Below are 18062 nucleotides of genomic sequence, written 5' to 3'. Positions count from 1 at the left end.
TGAATGGGGTTGTTGTGGTGGAGTGCTCCAGGTGGCAAAGCACTGCCGATGGCTACCTTCATGGACATGTTCCCGATAGGATAATACAGATGACATGCTTTCATCTCCTTTATATCGTCCACGGGGTAGCGAGGAGGCTCCGGTGCAGTAATTTCGACCACCAGAGGCTCCGGTGCAGTAATTTCTATCGTCGGTGCACCAGCCGGTGAGGCCTCCGTGGAAGCCACGCTGCTTCTTCTCCGCTGCTGGCTTCCGAGATCCATTGGATGATCTTCAGCATGCTGCGCCCGAGCTGCATCTCTTTCGGCGACTAGTACACTCACGGTTTTCTTCATCACATCCATTTCCGTTACCAACTTCGCCACAACATCTGCATCCCGATCCATCTTTCTCTTACGGCTTCTGTAACCGTACGGGTCATCGTCTGGGAACCCTATTTTCCACGGAATGGGCCCCATGCCTCGTATACGTCCTCCGTGTTCAGGATTCCCGAGGGCTTTTGTCAGGGCGTCGTTCTCTCTGTTGAACCTGATCCTCCCCTCTTGAGCCTCCCTCATTGCCTCAATAAGCTTTTGGGTGGGTGTAATTATTTTGCCCTGATAAACACACTCCCCTGTCTCCGGGTTCAGCGATCCCCCATGCCCGTACCACCAGCTTTTGGCCCTTGGGTCCCATCCCTCCGTACCTGGACGGATTCCTCGCGCCCTCAGCTCGTTCTCCATCTTCTCCCACTTAGGCTGCCAAAAGCGATACCCTCCTGGCCCCATTTTATGATTGTACTCCTTCTTGGCCGCATTTTCCTTATTTTTTTTCGATAGTTCAAGGAACTGCTCCGATTTCTTTTGCTTCACAAATTCTGGCCAATCATATTATACGCCTAGGCAGGAGTATGACTAAATCACTCCAAATTTCATGTATGTAGGAGTATGACTTAGTCACTCCAAATTTCCTATATGCAGGAGTATGACTTAGTCACTCCAAATTTCATGTATGCAGGAGTATGACTTAGTCACTCCAAATTTCATGTATCATCAGTGCTATCTCGAGTCAATTGAATCATTCGAAAATGGACACCAAACACATCACGGGTAATATAATTCACATGATTCATTCAACAAAGTTTGGTACAATAAATTATTACACATCATTTCTTCCCTTGTGTCCCTGCTTGCTTACGATTGTGCCGTATCCATGGAGCATCCTCATCATTTAACTTAATGCTTGGGTCGGTGTTCACTTTGAAGGGCGGAATTTCAGCAAACATATTATAATCTTCTGACATGTCTGTCTTGTCCTCCACTCCCACGATGTTTCTTTTCCCTGAAAGAACAATGTGGCGCTTTGGATCATCGCATGATGTACTGATCGTTTTTTTATCTTTCCGTTTCCTCGGTTTGCTACTCATGTCCTTCACATAGAAAACCTGAGCGACATCTTTCGCTAGGACGAATGGCTCGTCAAGGTAACCAAGATTGTTGAAATCCACCATTGTCATTCCGTATTGCTGGTCCACCTTTACCCCACCTCCTGTTAGCTTGAACCATTTGCACCGGAACAAAGGGACCCTAAAGGAGGGTCCATAGTCAAGTTCCCATATCTCCTCTATGTAACCATAATATGTGACCTTTTGCCCATTCTCGGTTGCTGCATCAAAGCGGACACCACTGTTTTGGTTGGTGCTCTTTTTATCTTGGGCGATCGTGTAAAATGTATTCCCATTTATCTCGTACCCTTGGAAAGTCGTTATAGTCGAAGATGGTGTCTTGGCCAACATGTACAGCTGATCTACAACCTTATTGTCACTCATTAAATGTTTTCTCAACCAATCGCCGAAAGTCTCCATGTGGGCCTTCCTAATCCAGGATTCAGGCTTCACGGGGTTGTCCGAGCGTAAAATATTCTTGTGTTTCTCAAAGTACGGAGCCACCAAGCTGGAATTGGTCGAAGCGTGTGGTGTGCTTCATCGAGAGAATGGCCGTCCATACATATCATTGATTTCCTTCCGATCGTGCCTTTTCCACTTAGTCTCCCCTCGTGCCGCGATCGAGGAAGACCAATCGGCTTAAGGTCAGGAACAAAGTCAACACAAAACTCAATTACCTCCTCATTTCCATAGCCCTTGGCGATGCTTCCTTCTGGCCTAGCACGGTTACGAACATATTTCTTTAATACTCCCATGAACCTCTCGAAGGGGAACATATTGTGTAGAAATACAGGACCGAGAATGGAAATCTCATCGACTAGGTGAACCAGGAGGTGCGTCATAATATTGAAGAAGGATGGCGGGAACACCAACTCGAAATCGACAAGACATTGGATCACATCGTTCAGAACCGTGGTAGAACTTCTGGATTGATTACCTTCTGAGAGATTGCATTGAGGAATGCACATAGCTTCACAATGGCTACTCGAACATTTTCCGGCAGGAGCCCCCTCAAAGCAATCGGAAGCAATTGCGTCATAATCACGTGGCAGTCGTGAGACTTCAGGTTTTGGAACTTTTTCTCCGCCATGTTTATTATTCCCTTTATATTGGACGAGAATCCTGACGGGACCTTCATACTGCTCAGGCATTCAAAAAAGATGACCTTCTCTTCTTTGGTCAGAGCGTAGCTGGCACGACCTTGAAACCGTTCCGGATGCTGGTCATCAGGGTCTTTCAAACTTTGCTGGTCCTGCCGTGCTTCCTTTGTATCATTTGACTTCCCATACACGCCGAAGAAGCTTAGGATGTTCACGCAAATATTCTTCGTAACGTGCATCACGTCGATTGCAGAGCGGACTTCTAGGACTTTCCAATATTCTAGCTTCCAGAATATAGATTTCTTCTTCCACATGGCTACGTGCCCGTCAGCTCCCTTCGGAACTGATTGTCCGCCAGGACCCTTTCCAAAGATGACTTTCAAACCCTTGACCATATCAAATACCTCAGCACCAGTGTGTTCCGCAGGCTTCGGCCGGTGATCTGCCTTGCCTTTGTAATGCTTGCCTTTCTTTCTTACTGGATGACCTTTCGGAAGAAATCGACGATGCCCAAGGTACACGTTCTTCTTACAATTTGGCAAATGTACACTTTCAGTCTCATGTAAGCAGTGCGTGCATGCATTGTATCCCTTATTTGACAGTCCCGAAAGGTTACTAAGAGCAGGCCAATCGTTGATGGTTACGAAAAGCAACGCTCGTAGGTCAAATTCCTCTTCTTTGTGCTCATCCCACACACGGACACCAGGTCTGCCCCACAGCTGTAAAAGTTCATCAACTAATGGCCTTAGGTACACATCGATGTCGTTCCGGGTTGCTTCGGACCTTGGATGAGCACTGGCATCATAATGAACTTCCGCTTCATGCACAACCAAGGAGGAAGGTTGTAGATGCATAGAGTCACGGGCCAGGTACTATGGCTGGAGCTCTGCTAGTAAAAAGGATTCATGCCATCCGTACTTAGACCAAATCTTATGTTCCTTGCGTCAGCTGCAAAATCTTTGAACTCTCTGTCGATCTTTCTCCATTGCGTTCCATCTGCGGGGTGTCTCAACTCCCCGTCCGACTTACGGTCCTCTTTGTGCCATCGCAACAACTTGGCATGCTCTTTGTTCCTGAACAGACGTTTCAACCGTGGTATTATAGGAGCATACCACATCACCTTGGCGGGAACCCTCTTCCTGGGTTTCTGGCCCTCAACATCGTCACCAGGGTCATCGCCTCTGATCTTATAATGCAATGCAGTGCATACCGGGCATTCATTCAAATTCTCGTATTCACCGCGGTAGAGGATGCAGTCGTTGATGCATGCATGTATCTTCAGAACCTCTAAACCTAGAGGGCAGACAACCTTCTTTGCTTCGTACGTAGTGGCGGGCAACTCGTTATTCTTTGGAAACATATTCTTCAACATTTTCAGCAAGTTTTCAAATGCCGAGTCAGCTACACCTGCCTGTGCCTTCCATCTCAGCAAATCCAGTGTGCAGCCCAGCTTTTTCAGACCATCATCGCATCCGGGGTACAGCGCCTTCCTGTGATCCTCTAACATGCGATCCAAATTCTCTCTCTCTTTTTCAGTTTCGCAGCGTCTCCGCGCATCAGCAATGGTCCGACCAAGATCATCAACGGGATCATCACGTGCCTCTTCTTCACCTTCCCCTTCACCTTCCCCTTCACCTTCAGCATCCTCCATGAAAGTATCACCGAAATGAGCAAGATAGCTTTCATCGATGAAATCATCCCCTTCTTCATCTTCTTCCATTATAACCCCTCTTTCTCCATGCTTGGTCCAACAATTATAGCTTGGCATGAAACCGTGCCGAAGCAGGTGCATGTGAACATCTCTTGAGGAAGAGTAACCCTTCTAATTCTTACATTTAACACATGGACAGATAACAAAACCCCCCTGCTTGTTCGCATTAGCCACTACGAGGAAATCTTTCAAACCCGCACTGAACTCGCCGGAGAGTCGGTTACCGTACATCCATTGTCGATTCATCTGCATTATTATAATATAAAATATATAATTAACCATCATGCATTTGTTAAACTAACTAGCTACAAACAATATAAATTAAACAATGAACTACACACACATGCACATTTTATCAACGACACATCAAAGGTTCAAGTTGCTAACCGCGATCGAGGAGGAAAAAATAAATGAGAAAGCTCAAGTGTGGCTCCAACACTTCATATCATGTTTGTTTCATGCTCTTGGGGCATTTCATCAAACACCTTATGTGCATAAGAGGAACCAAAAGCAAACCTAACACCCACTTGTGAAGCTTGTGAAGAGAATGGCACCAAATGGCTAAGTGTTGGCTGCTGGATGGGTATATATAGGGGAGGGGCTTTAGTCCCGGTTGGCCTGGCCAACCGCGACTAAAGGCCTTCGGGCACCTTTAGTCGCGGTTGGCCTGGCCAACCGCGACTAAAGACCCCCCACGTGCACCGGCTGGCCACCGAGCGCCTGGGCCCAGGCCTTTGGTCGCGGTTCTCCTCCCGAACCGCGACTAAAGGTACCATTAGTCGCGGTTCCTGCAGCGTCGCGACTTATGGGGCTCACCCGAAGCCTGTTTTTCCACCAGTGAAAGTCAATTCGTCCGCCGAACAGATTAGCTAGCAGAGCTGCAAATTCGCTAGCGACAACCACGGCGTGCAGCAACTAAGCTAGTCGCCATAGCTTAGATCAGCGCCGATGCCACGTATATCACGTATCACAGCGCTCATGCCGTGCATCACAGGAAAGTCGACCAATCGAGGAAGGTTTAACGCAGCGTCGTCGACTAACTGGCGACGGTGTGGAGCCACTCACGGGACCCCTCTTACAGGAGTGGGGGTGGATGGAGGGTGAGGACAAGCCATGTTGCTCTGCCCTGGGAGTACAAAGATGTGCATGCCTGATTGTGGTGTACACCGCGGCGGCCGGCACCGGCCATGTTGCTCTGCCCTGGGAGTACAAAGATGTGCACGTCTGTTGGAACGTTGATGCATCTAGCGGGAGGCACCGCACTAATGTTATGCAGCAGGCACCGCACTAATGTTTCCAATCGCTAGAGATTGGGTCAGCAAAAGAATCCAGAGATCATAGTCGATCGATTCGTGCTCGGTTATTCTGTTCTTCCCTCTGCTGGCCATAGCTGGAGACTTCTTTGCCGGATCCGATGGAGGTCGCGATTGGGTGGCTCGCGGGCACCATCAGTGCTATCCTTTAAATCGCCAGGTTGGGTGTGGAATTCGTCAAGTCTGGCTTGCCGATGGCAAGCGATTCGAGATGTTATCATCGTCCTTTGGGCGGTAGAGGAGGGCTGCTGGTAGCACGCCGCTAGCCTGATCTCTCACTTGCCTAAGCTGTTCTATGAAGCCGACGGCGTCAACTACAACATGCTTTAGTAGCACAAAGCCATAAACCCTTCGCTCGTGTGTCATGGCATGGTTTCCAAAGAGGTGCACCCTGTCATGGCTGTGGCGTCGGAGCAGCTCGCCGCGCCCATGGCTGCCTCCACGACCGGAACGATTTCCGCGGACGAGCTTCTCGGACGCCGCCAAGATGCGTTCGTTATTTCCTTTTCTCATCAGCGCTCCTTTATGGACTCTGTTTGGTCCGGTTATATACGCGTACACGAGTTTTATTCGGTTGAAGACCAAACAGATTGTTAGTACTTGCCAAATTCGAACGGGATGGATCGGGACACTGTTTCTGTTTCTGGGACGTCCTCGGTTCCTACGATGGGGTGAAGGATGAAGAGGCAAACCACAACCGACCGACGGACGAAGGCGTATTTTTTGATGGACGAAAGCGGAAAGTGATGGACCAAACCAAGGAAATGTTAGCCCCTTTATTATTAGGTATAGATAGATATAAATTTAGTAGTAATATTTCATATTTACTCGTGCGTTGCTACGGAAACCAGGACATATATAAATGTGATTTGATTTTTTTAGTCACCATAATGACACATCTGACTTTTAGTTTTGAATACCCCACGCAAACCTTCTAAGAACAAACATGTGTTCTTTATCACTTTTTATCTTTTTCACTTATGTGTCTCCTTCTCAACACGTATTGGTAGACGTTTTTTTTAAATATTTCACACTATTATGCTTTTACTACTTCAATAGGTTTTCCTTTATGGGAGAATAACAGTGTAGTCTACGAATCCACAGTAAAGAGGATATAATCTATAAGAAGCACAAATGCAGAGCTTGATTACAATTGGCTCACTATTCTTGTAAATTAATTCTCTCGGTTTTCTCTGGTCAAATAGATAGGATTTTCTGTTGAAGGGTCAAATTATTTTCTTAGGCGTGCACCAGCAGATAAGCAAATCAAAATTTTACCATGCATAACTGGCCTGAAGTACCAAAAAATCACTCCAACTCACTCAACACAGTAAGAAGATATCAAATCGCTACGGCGTGGTGTCTCCTTGTCAATCAAAAAGAACATATCGAGCGATTTGCTTGATGAGCAACTCAAACCAACAAAAAATACAATAAAAAAACAAGTAACAAAGATTACATCTATATTCCGCAACCTCTTGGCCATCGTAAAACACCTTGAATGTTTCGCATGAATGAATGTCCACCATTGAGAATATACGTCAACTTTTCAGACCTCAATTTCATCCTTACCATCGATAACCTTCCCCAGGTCATACCATAGTTTTCCTAGGCTCTTATTGTAAACATAACATGATTTTTCCTGTGTGTCAGTCTTAAATCCCGATTCTTTCCTGCTAATTGGATGAAGTGAAACCAGGTAGTCTAGCAAACACCAATGCAAAGGTGAATTAGCACAGACACACTGGTCAATCATACGTACAAGAATAGCATCTCAGCAATCGGGCATAACCTTTGGCCACGATCGATCTACCACGGCCAAAAGCATGGCTAGATACTTAAACCTGAGCGAGCGGAACGTGCCGTGCATCGTGTGCTAGCGGACACATCTGACGGTGTTCAGCTGCAGGAACGACTCGAGGGATACCACTACGCGCCCCTCGATCAGAAGGAGCTTTCTGTCCACTACGCGCCCCTCCAACACGTGCACTTGTGCCCTCAAGTCATCCGGAGTCGTATCTTATTTGGGATGCACGTTGGCAAGACTCGATCATCTAGGATGCTCATCCATGGAAACCAGTGGTGGCCGGCGAGCAGCGGCCAGATGTAACAACATCTTGAACGCATATGTGTTTCATTGGCTAAAGACTCCTTGTGTTGTTACCGCGAGAACATCACCATTAAGCTACTGCCTGCTCGATCGAGTGGCTTCTTTGGATTGTACTGTCTTTTCCCTCATCCCCGCAGGAGCACAGGGTAGGGCGGAGCTAGGTTGGCTGGCGGTTAAAATCAAGGCGGCCGGCGCACTGGCATGAGTCAGGTGACGGCGGAGCGGAGGTTGAACGACGAGTAATCGGGAGTCCATGGTCGGGCAGGGTCGGGGTGCTGAGATCGTGAGGCCTAGTACGTGTGTCGCCGACGTATTCGATCTCGTTTCATCGATCTCACGCTTATATAGGAAAAAATTGGCGGCGGGAGTTAGGAAACTGGCAGCTAGAAATCCTGAACCCGATCGACCCGGAGTCTCATGTCAACGGGCGACAATATTGTGAGAAGTTGTCATGGGCGACAAACGACGGACGAACCAAAACAAACACGGACCAAACCACAGGAACACTTCGTACTTCCATATTTAATCTCAACCAACTTTACCAGTAGTTAAGTTACTATGAATCCTTACACGTCATCTGTTATATGTACCACGAGAAGTACCAAATTGAATGTTCTAGGACGTCTCCTAGAGGGGGGGGTGAATAGGCGGTGTATAAAAACTTCTACTTGAGAGCTAAACTAGGCGGAATAAAACTACACAAGTGTTTACTAGTTTAGCTCAAGGCCTATCAACTAGGGGTTTGCCTAAGAGCACCAACAACCTATGCTAGCATGATGAGCACAATGTGATAACAAGCTAGGTAAAGCACATCAAGCTGTTGGAGATATGCCCAAGAGCCAATAATAAAATGGGTATTATAATATATCTTCAAGTTTATGATAATGTTTACATACCATGCTATAATTGTATTAACCGAAACATTGATACATGTGTGTTATGTGAACAACAAGGAGTCCCTAGTAAAGCCTCTTGTATAACTAGCTTGTTGATTAATCGATGATCATGGTTTCGTGATCATGAACATTGGATGTTATTAATAACAAGGTTATATCATTATATGAATGATGTAATGGACACACCCAATTAAGCGTAGCATAAGATCGCGTATAAGCTTTCGATACATAGTTACCTAGTCCTTATGACCATGATATCATGTAAATCACTTATACCGGAAAGGTACTTTGATTACATCAAACGCCACTGCGTAAATGGGTGGTTATAAAGGTGGGATTAAGTATCCGGAAAGTATGAGTTGAGGCATATGGATCAACAGTGGGATTTGTCCATCCCGATGACGGATAGATATACTCTGGGCCCTCTCGGTGGAATGTCGTCTAATGTCTTGCAAGCATATGAATAAGTTCATAAGAGACCAAATACCACTGTACGAGTAACGAGTACTTGTCAGGAGACGAGGTTGAACAAGGTATAGAGTAATATCGATGATCAAACCTCGGACAAGTAAAATATCGCGTGACAAAGGGAATTGGTATCGTATGTGAATGGTTCATTCGATCACTGAAGTCATCGTTGAATATGTGGGAGCCATTATGGATCTCCAGATCCCGCTATTGGTTATTGGTTGGAGAGAGTACTCAACCATGTCCACATAGTTCGCGAACCGTAGGGTGACACACTTAAGGTTTGATGTTGAAATGGTAGAACTTGAATATGGAATGGAGTTCGAAGTTTTGTTCGAAGTCCCGGATGGGATCCCGGACATCACGAGGAGTTCCGAAATGGTCCAGAGAATAAGATTCATATATAGGAAGTCATATTCCAAGTTTGGAAATGATCCGGTGCATTTATGGCAGGTTCTAGAAGGTTCTAGAAAAGTCCGGAATAAAGGCACTATGGAAGGTGGAGTCCCGGAGGGACTCCACAAGCTTGGCCGGCCAAAGCCTAAGGGAGGAGTCCCAGGTGGGATCCACCTGAGGTGGCCGGCCACCCCACCTAAGGAAAAGGTGGGAGTCCCACCTTGGGTAGGACTCCCCCCTTGAGTAGGTTTCCCACCTTTGGGAAGTTTTGGTGTTGGGGTCTTATTCGAAGACTTGGACTACAACTCTTGGGGCTTCCACCTATATAATGAGGGGCATAGGGGAGGGGGCCGGCCACCACAAGCCCTTAAGGAGGCCGCACCCCATAGTGGCCGGCCACCCCCTCTCCCAAACCCTAGCCGCCCCCTCTCCTCCACCTCTCCCGCAACGCTTAGCGAAGCTCCGCCGGAGTTCTCCATCACCACCGCCACCACGCCGTCGTGCTACCGGATTCAAGGAGGAGCTACTACTTCCGCTGCCCGCTGGAACAGGGAGAAGGACGTCGTCTTCATCAACACCGAACGTGTGACCGAGTACGGAGGTGCTGCCCGATTGTGGCACCGTGATCAAGATCTTCTACGCGCTTTTGCAAGCGGCAAGTGATCGTCTACCGCAGCAATAAGAGCCTACTATTATAGGCTTTGGAAATCTTCAAGGGTTAGTCTCGTTCATCCCCTCGTTGCTCCCATCTTCTAGATTGCATCTTGGCTTGGATTGCGTTCTCGCGGTAGGAAATTTTTTGTTTTCTATACAACGAATCCCTACAGTGGTATCAGAGCCATGTCTATGCATAGATGGTTGCACAAGTAGAACACAATGGTTTTGTGGGCGTTGATGCTCTTGTTATCTTTAGTTTGAGTACTTTGCATCTTTGTGGCATAGTGGGATGAAGCGGCTCGGACTAACTTTACATGACCGCGTTCATGAGACTTGTTCCTCGTTCGACATGCAACTTGTATTGCATATGAGGCTTTGCGGGTGTCTGTCTCTCCTACTATAGTGAAGATTCAATTTACTCTTCTATTGACAACACTAGTATCACCGTTGTGGTTCTTGTTCGTTGGTAGATTAGATCTCTCTCGAAAACCCTAAACCACGTAAAATATGCAAACCAAATTAGAGACGTCTAACTTGTTTTTGCAGGGTTTGGTGATGTGATATGGCCATAATGTGATGATGAATATGTATGAGATGATCGTTATTGTATTGTGGCAACCGGCAGGAGCCTTATGGTTGTTTTAAATTTCATGTTGAGTAGTATTTCAAAGTAGTTGTAATAGTTGCTACATGAGGTGAACAACCATGAAGACGGCGCCATGAACCTTGACGCTACGCCGACGATGTTGGAGATCATGCCCGTTGATGATGGAGATCATGTCCGTGCTTTGGAGATGAAGATCAAAGGCGCAAAGACAAAAGGGCCATATCATATCACATATGAATTGCATGTGATGTTAATCCTTTATGCATCTTATTTTGCTTAGAACGCGACGGTAGCATTATAAGATGATCCCTCACATTAATATCAAGATAATAAAGTGTTCTCCCCTCGTATGCACCGTTGTACAGTTCGTCGTTTCGAAGCATCTCGTGATGATCGGATGTGATAGACTCAACGTTCACATACAACGGGTGTAAGCCATGTTGCACACGCGGAATACTTGGGTTTGCTTGACGAGCCTAGCATGTACAGACATGGCCTCGGGACAACGGAAACCGAAAGGTTGAACACGAGTCATATGGATGATATGATCAACATGTTGATGTTCACCATTGAAGCTACATCATCTCACGTGATGATCGGTTTTGGTGTAGTGGATTTGGATCGTATACCACTTAACAACTATGAGGGATGTTGTATTAAGTGGGAGTTCATTAGTAATTAGATTAAAACATGAACTAATTATCATAAACATAGTCTGAGTAGTATTTTGAATTAATTTTGTAGTATTGGCATCCGTTTTTACCATGCGCTAGTCTTGATAGAAATACTATTAAAATCTGACAAGAAACTTTACGGATTGGTACCGTATTGTTAAAGAATCAAGAATTGATTAAGTCCTATTGCAAACTTTTAGTAAAACTCACATTGTTGATTCAAAGAGCTATGGTTTCAATTAGTACCTAAAGTTATCTTGTCTCCGTGAAACTTGAAGTTCAAATCTGTTTGAAAAGTAAGGAGCTGAAAATTTAGTTTTCAGAAATAATCAAGGTATGAGATATATGTGATATCTAAGACCTTATTGCATGATGATAGAATATAAATTTGGTGAGACTACATAAACTCATAAGTTTTATGGGAATGTATGAAGGTTGAAGACGCCAGGCGTCACAATCCTCCAACTATTGGGGCACTAATAATATTCGCGTATCCATGAAGTTATCATCCTTAGTATGCACCGTTGCTAAGACTCGTCGTTTCGAAGCATCACGTGATGATCGGGAGTGATAGATTCTACGTGTGCATACAACGGGTGCAAGTCAGATTTGCACATGCGAATACCAAGGTTAAAAGGATAAAATTATGAGTGAAATTGTTCATCATATTACAAAGTCACTAATAGTGAAATCTGAAACACTTGTCATATGATGATCAACTTAAAGAAATAACCTCAAGGTTATTGGTATTTGACCAACAAACCTAGAAGTTAATAATGTTAAAGTGTTTTTCTGAATAATGAGGAAAGCTAAAAGAGAAACTGCAAAAGATATTTTGGCAAAAAGAAAATAAAAGACTAGAAAGTCTAGCTCAGGTGTATATAAATGATATACATGTTATGGTTGTATTCCTAGTTAAGTCACACTATGAAATTCTTGGGTATTAGTACTATATTGGTTGGTATGAAGTGTCATACAAAACAACGCAATACAAGAATACAATGGCCTAAGTGACTGACAAGGAATATGATAGGAATGCACGTCTGGAACAAAATAAAGTGTTATTATGTTCGTCGTTAGCATTCTATCTAGCCCTTAGAATTTATAATAAAGAACTTAATAATTGCTATTTTGCTCTGGTCAAATGAAAACAATGAGTTGTTTAAATTATGACATTACTCCATGTACGATGGATAAGTTATTATAAATCTTAATGGTGAAACACACATACATAACACTGACGCTAAAATGCCATAAGGCAAATGATTTGAATTCCACTTATTGGTGGAACCGCCATTTAGGTCATGTTAGAAAGGAACGCATGAAGGAACTCCATGCAAATGGATTTTTGGAGTCATTTGATTTTTGAATCATTTGGCGCTTGCAAATCTTTTCTAAAGAGAATGATTAAAATACCGTTCATAGGCCAAGAGTTGAATGGGCAACAAACTTAGTGGAAAAATACATGATGATGTATGTGGTTCACTGGGCATAGTTGTGTGCGGGAGATTCTTCTACTTCATGAAAACTTCCAACAATGAATTGAGTATATATATATGTGGATATATTCAATAAGGAAGAAGTTTGAAATTTTTGAATGGATTCAAATAAATTTCAGCATGAAGTGGAAATCATCGTAATAGAAAAGTCAAATATCTATGATTGGATCATGGTGGAAATATTTGAATTACGAGGTTTAGCGAACATCTAAGAGAGTCATGAAATTGTTCTACAACTCACATTTCTTGGAGTATCATAATGATGATATAGTATCCGAGAGATGTATCCAAAACTTGTTGGATTAATGATGAGATAAAATATTATGACGCCATTATATTTTTGTGGATTATGCTTTAGTGACTACCGCTTTTACACTAAATAGAGCATCATCATGATCCGTAGAAATGACACCATACGAGTTATGGCATGGGTATAGACCCTAATAGTCCTTTCTTTAAATTTTGGTCTAAGAGTTTACAACCAAAATCGGATGACCCAAAGAATTGATTGGGAATTCTTTCCACTATGAAGTAAACGACAAAAGTGTTTGTTAATGTTACTTGCTTATTTACAAGAAATTGTTTTCTAGTGAAGTATTTGAGTGGGAGGACAATATAATTTGATAAGGTTTATGAACCTGAGCATAATGATCAGAGTAGCGCAGCATCGGAATTGGTTTCGGAAGCGGCCACGACGATCATGGCTCCCATGACTACAAAGTGTTTTAGCCATGGAGATCGAAGTACATATTGAACCTTGTAGGTATGGTTTACTTTGTGATCAAATAAATGATTTGTGGACAAAGAATTGATTTTGAACAATGATAAACCAACTACAAATAAAGAAGTTATGATGGGCCCTGACTCCGTTAAAATGGCTATACGCCATGAAATCCAAGATAGATGAATACTTTTTGAAAGTAAATGGATCTATGAAATTGATGGACTTGGATGAAATATCCTTGAAGAAGCTCAACTTGTCGAAAAGTTGTTTACGACAAAGTTCAAAGAGTTGACTACGATAAGATTAGATTTTCCGTAGCAATGCTTATAATCTATGTGGATTATTCTAGTAATCACTACATATTTCTTTTATGAGATATGCTAGTAGGATGGCAAAATACACTACTTAATAGAAGTATGTATTAAAGGTGTATACAAGATACAATCAATTGTTTTGCTAGTCCGTGGAATACTAGATAGGTATACGAACTTCAATTGGATGAAGTAAGTATCGCGGAGTTGGAATCTTCACCAGATGAAATCTTCAAAGAGTTTTTTATTTCATCAGAGACGATGAAGAGGCTTGCATTTGCAAGAAATTAAGTGGGAGCGCTGAGACATATTTATAATACTTTATGTAGATGACATATAGTTGGTTATGAATGATGTAATTATATATTTGATTAAAATATTTCATTGAGAATTAACTTCAATGAAAAGATATGGACTGAAACAAATTTAGTGTCAAGATCTATGAAGATAGATTGAAACACATAATAAGTTTAAGTCAAAGTACATAGAGTGGATATTGAAGTAGTTCAATATAGAAATATTAAGAAAATGTTCTTGTCATATGAAGTTTTTACAAGACTTGAGTGTATCTGACACTCAATGAGTAAAAACACATGAGTGATTATAGATCACAAATAATATGTACACAATCAGATGTCATGTACTCTTAAAAAATTTATGAGCATGTACCAGAATGATTCATGTGATGATCATTGAAAAACAGTAAGAATATTCTTGAGTACTTAAGAAGAACCAAGGATATATATATATAGTTTTGTATGGAGAAATGACAAACAAATCGCTGTAAGGTGTTGCACCGATATTTGTTTTTGTCACATATGAAAATAAAATTTCAATCTCAAATTAGACTAAGTGTTGTTTACAAGGTAGCACAATGAGCTAGAAGTTGTCTATGCTAGATTTAGAAGAGTTCTAAATATTATGACGGATTCTACAAAAGAAGGCAGAGTATGTCATTGTTTTGACAATGACAAAGGATGTTAAAATCAAGAGGTTCTTTGAGAACTTGGTGTAGTTCCAATAGTGTCAGAACTTTGAAGCTATATTGTGTGTGACAATATTAGTGACTTATTTCAGACCAAGGATTAAGGTTCCACCAGAAGACCAAACATATTTAATGCCGACTCATTTGGAAATGAGTGATGCGTTGAGACGCAAATGAATTACAAAATACATACGGTTCTGAGCATGTCCGATCCGTTGACTAAAACCTCTCCCATGAGCAAAACATGATAAAACACCGGAAGGCCAAGGTGTTATATCTTTACAAATGTAAACTAGATTATTGACTCTAGTGCAAGTGGGAGACTGTTGGAGATATGCCCAAGAGGCAATAATAAAATGGTTATTATAATATATCTTCAAGTTTATGATAATGTTTACATACCATGCTATAATTGTATTAACCGAAACATTGATACATGTGTGTTATGTGAACAACAAGGAGTCCCTAGTAAAGCCTCTTGTATAACTAGCTTGTTGATTAATAGATGATCATGGTTTCGTGATCATGAACATTGGATGTTATTAATAACAAGGTTATATCATTATATGAATGATGTAATGGACACACCCAATTAAGCGTAGCATAAGATCACGTCATTAAGTGTCAACACCCGGATTTTTAAGTCCGGATGCCTATTATGTCATACATCGCAATCCCAGGAAATTGTTGTTGCGAGGCATAATAGTTAAGTATCACAGTCATCATTCATTACAAACCATAATGTCTTACAACTTGGAATCACATGATCCATATTACACAAATAGTTGATCTATTGATCAACGAACAAACACAAGTTCATAGCGGAAGCGTAAGATACAAGGACTCTCTAGTCCACAGGCCAACGCTTGACGTTAGAAGCTCCTAGTTGTGGTAGACGTCCTGCTGATCGTCCTCCTCGTACTGCTGCTCGGCTTCATATTCTGGCCATTTGAATAGCCAGGGACAAAGCCGTGAGTACTTTAAGTACTCGCAATCTAATACCAAAGTAAGTACTAGCATTGACATAAAGGTGTTCTAAGCTCTAAGTTTATTTGCATAAAGCCAATTTTATTTCCTAAACACTTTTGTAAACAACTCCTCAGGTGCTAACTAACTCAAGTGGGAACATTAGTGTCATTCCCACAACTCAGTTGTGATTCAAAGTCAAAGTCACCTTTCCAGTTCAAGTTCAAAAACACCAGTCACAAAGATATAAATTCTGATGATGGAAACAGAATGGCCTTTCCAATTGTCCATATCCGCGGACGCGGCTATTCGAATAGTTCTACACTCTGCAGAGGTCGCACACTTGTGCCACAACATTTGATTACATCCGTCAGGGGTAAAACCCTGAATAATCGTAACTCAGTACGCGGATCATCAACCATTAACCTTTCACTTACGCACCCTAGTATAGGCACCTCTCCCCATGAGCTTGGCCTCCCGGTGAAAACCAACTGTTAACCCGGAACTGCACAGGCTTGGGCCGGACATTCACCTCATATTCACGTCATATCATATCATCTCTTTTGTTGTAGAGGCAGCTTTCGGCATAACCCCGATGACGCTTGTTTAGAGGGAACCCATACTAAGACACATAAATTTCCAGCTAAGCCCTACCCATAATCAGGTATTGTGGGGGTACTCAAAAATTGGAATGGTATCGCATCCCATCAATCATCAGTTTTTAGCCCAAGTCACCAAGTCAACTTCAGTGTCATATTCACCTTCAAAAACTTTCAATGGAAATGACTAATCATTCCAAGGTTTTCACCATCATCAACTCATCACACATGTTCCCATCTAGAGTAGTCAATTAGAATTAGCACTAGCCACTATGTGTGAGGGTGCTAAGTATTTGCTTCTAGGCTAAGTTTGATACTCTTGTACTAACTCCATACTAATCTAGTAGAATATAAATCACAAGGTACTTTGATAAAACAAAAGTAATTAAAGCTTGTAAAGTAAAAACTGGGAAATGGGATCATAAGCATGAAATAAATGGGGCAATGCCTTGCTCAAGGTGAGCTTTGCACTTTGCAAGAGTATTATCTTGCCTTGGTTGGAAAACTGGTCAAAGTGGTCTTCTTCTTCCTGGAAGTAGACCTCCTCCTCCTCCTGGTACTCCTCGGTACTAGCGTCTAAAATACGAATACGGGGTACACAATCATCACACCAAACTAATCTACTAAACTAATGCACAAGCATGGTTCACACATTTAAACTAGCATCACTATTTACTATTAAGTTGGTGGATGTGTTTTTCTTATTACTTAAGAAAAATAATTTCCTCTCATACTAACTTAAATGTTACTTTGAATTATTTAGAGAAATAATTTCCTCTCATTATCTTATTAAGATTTAATTTCTCTTATGCCTAATATGTGACCTAGGTTGACCCAAGTCAACCTCTTCACACTTAGCATTTGGAGAAAAAGATTTAAATGAGGTGAGCACCTCATACCATTTAATCCTAGCTTAACAAAGATTTAATATCACCAACAATTCCTATGGGACCTAAATAACCAGAGTCTCCACTTCATTGGAATTGTGGTGACAAGATTTAAATGAGGGAAAATCCCACATAAGAATTATTAATAGTTTTGGACAATATCTTTGACTAGAAAATAGCCATAAGGCATTTAAATCCAACTAAACCATGATCATCTAAAGTAAGCATGGCATTTTCTTGTAGAAACAATTAGTATAAGTGAAAAGTGAAATATTGGAGGTGGAATTAACTGAAAAGCATTTATGGTTGATTTTTAAGAATTATTACAAGACAGAAAAGTCCCTGCTTTGCTTATTTTGCCATTTTAATTCTACAAAAGATCTAGGGTTCTAGTCAGTGGCAAAGTGTAGATAATTTCCTAAGGTTTCCAGAAACATAAAGTTTGCAAAATTTGGCTCAGTAGATTTGTCACAAATGAATTTCAAAGTTTGCAACAGATTGTGTATTTTATCTAATTTCCAATTTTGAATTCAAATAGGTGGGCTTGCGCGGGAAACGAACTTGGGCCGGCCCGATCGCGTCTAGCGCAGCGGGCCGTCTGACCGCGTGGGGGCCACGCGTCAGTGGGACTTAAATCCCGAAGCGGTACGCGCGGGCTGGCGCCGTAGGATTAGGCGAGGATCGGACGGTTGGGGTGCATCGTCGTCGACGGCGAGACAGGAACTCACCGCGACGG

The sequence above is a fragment of the Lolium perenne genome, chromosome 3 (genome assembly GCF_019359855.2).
Source record: "Lolium perenne isolate Kyuss_39 chromosome 3, Kyuss_2.0, whole genome shotgun sequence".
NCBI classification, from domain to species: Eukaryota; Viridiplantae; Streptophyta; class Magnoliopsida; order Poales; family Poaceae; genus Lolium; species Lolium perenne.
The sequence above is the reverse complement of the archived record's forward strand: the minus strand, read 5'-3'. Positions refer to the sequence as shown.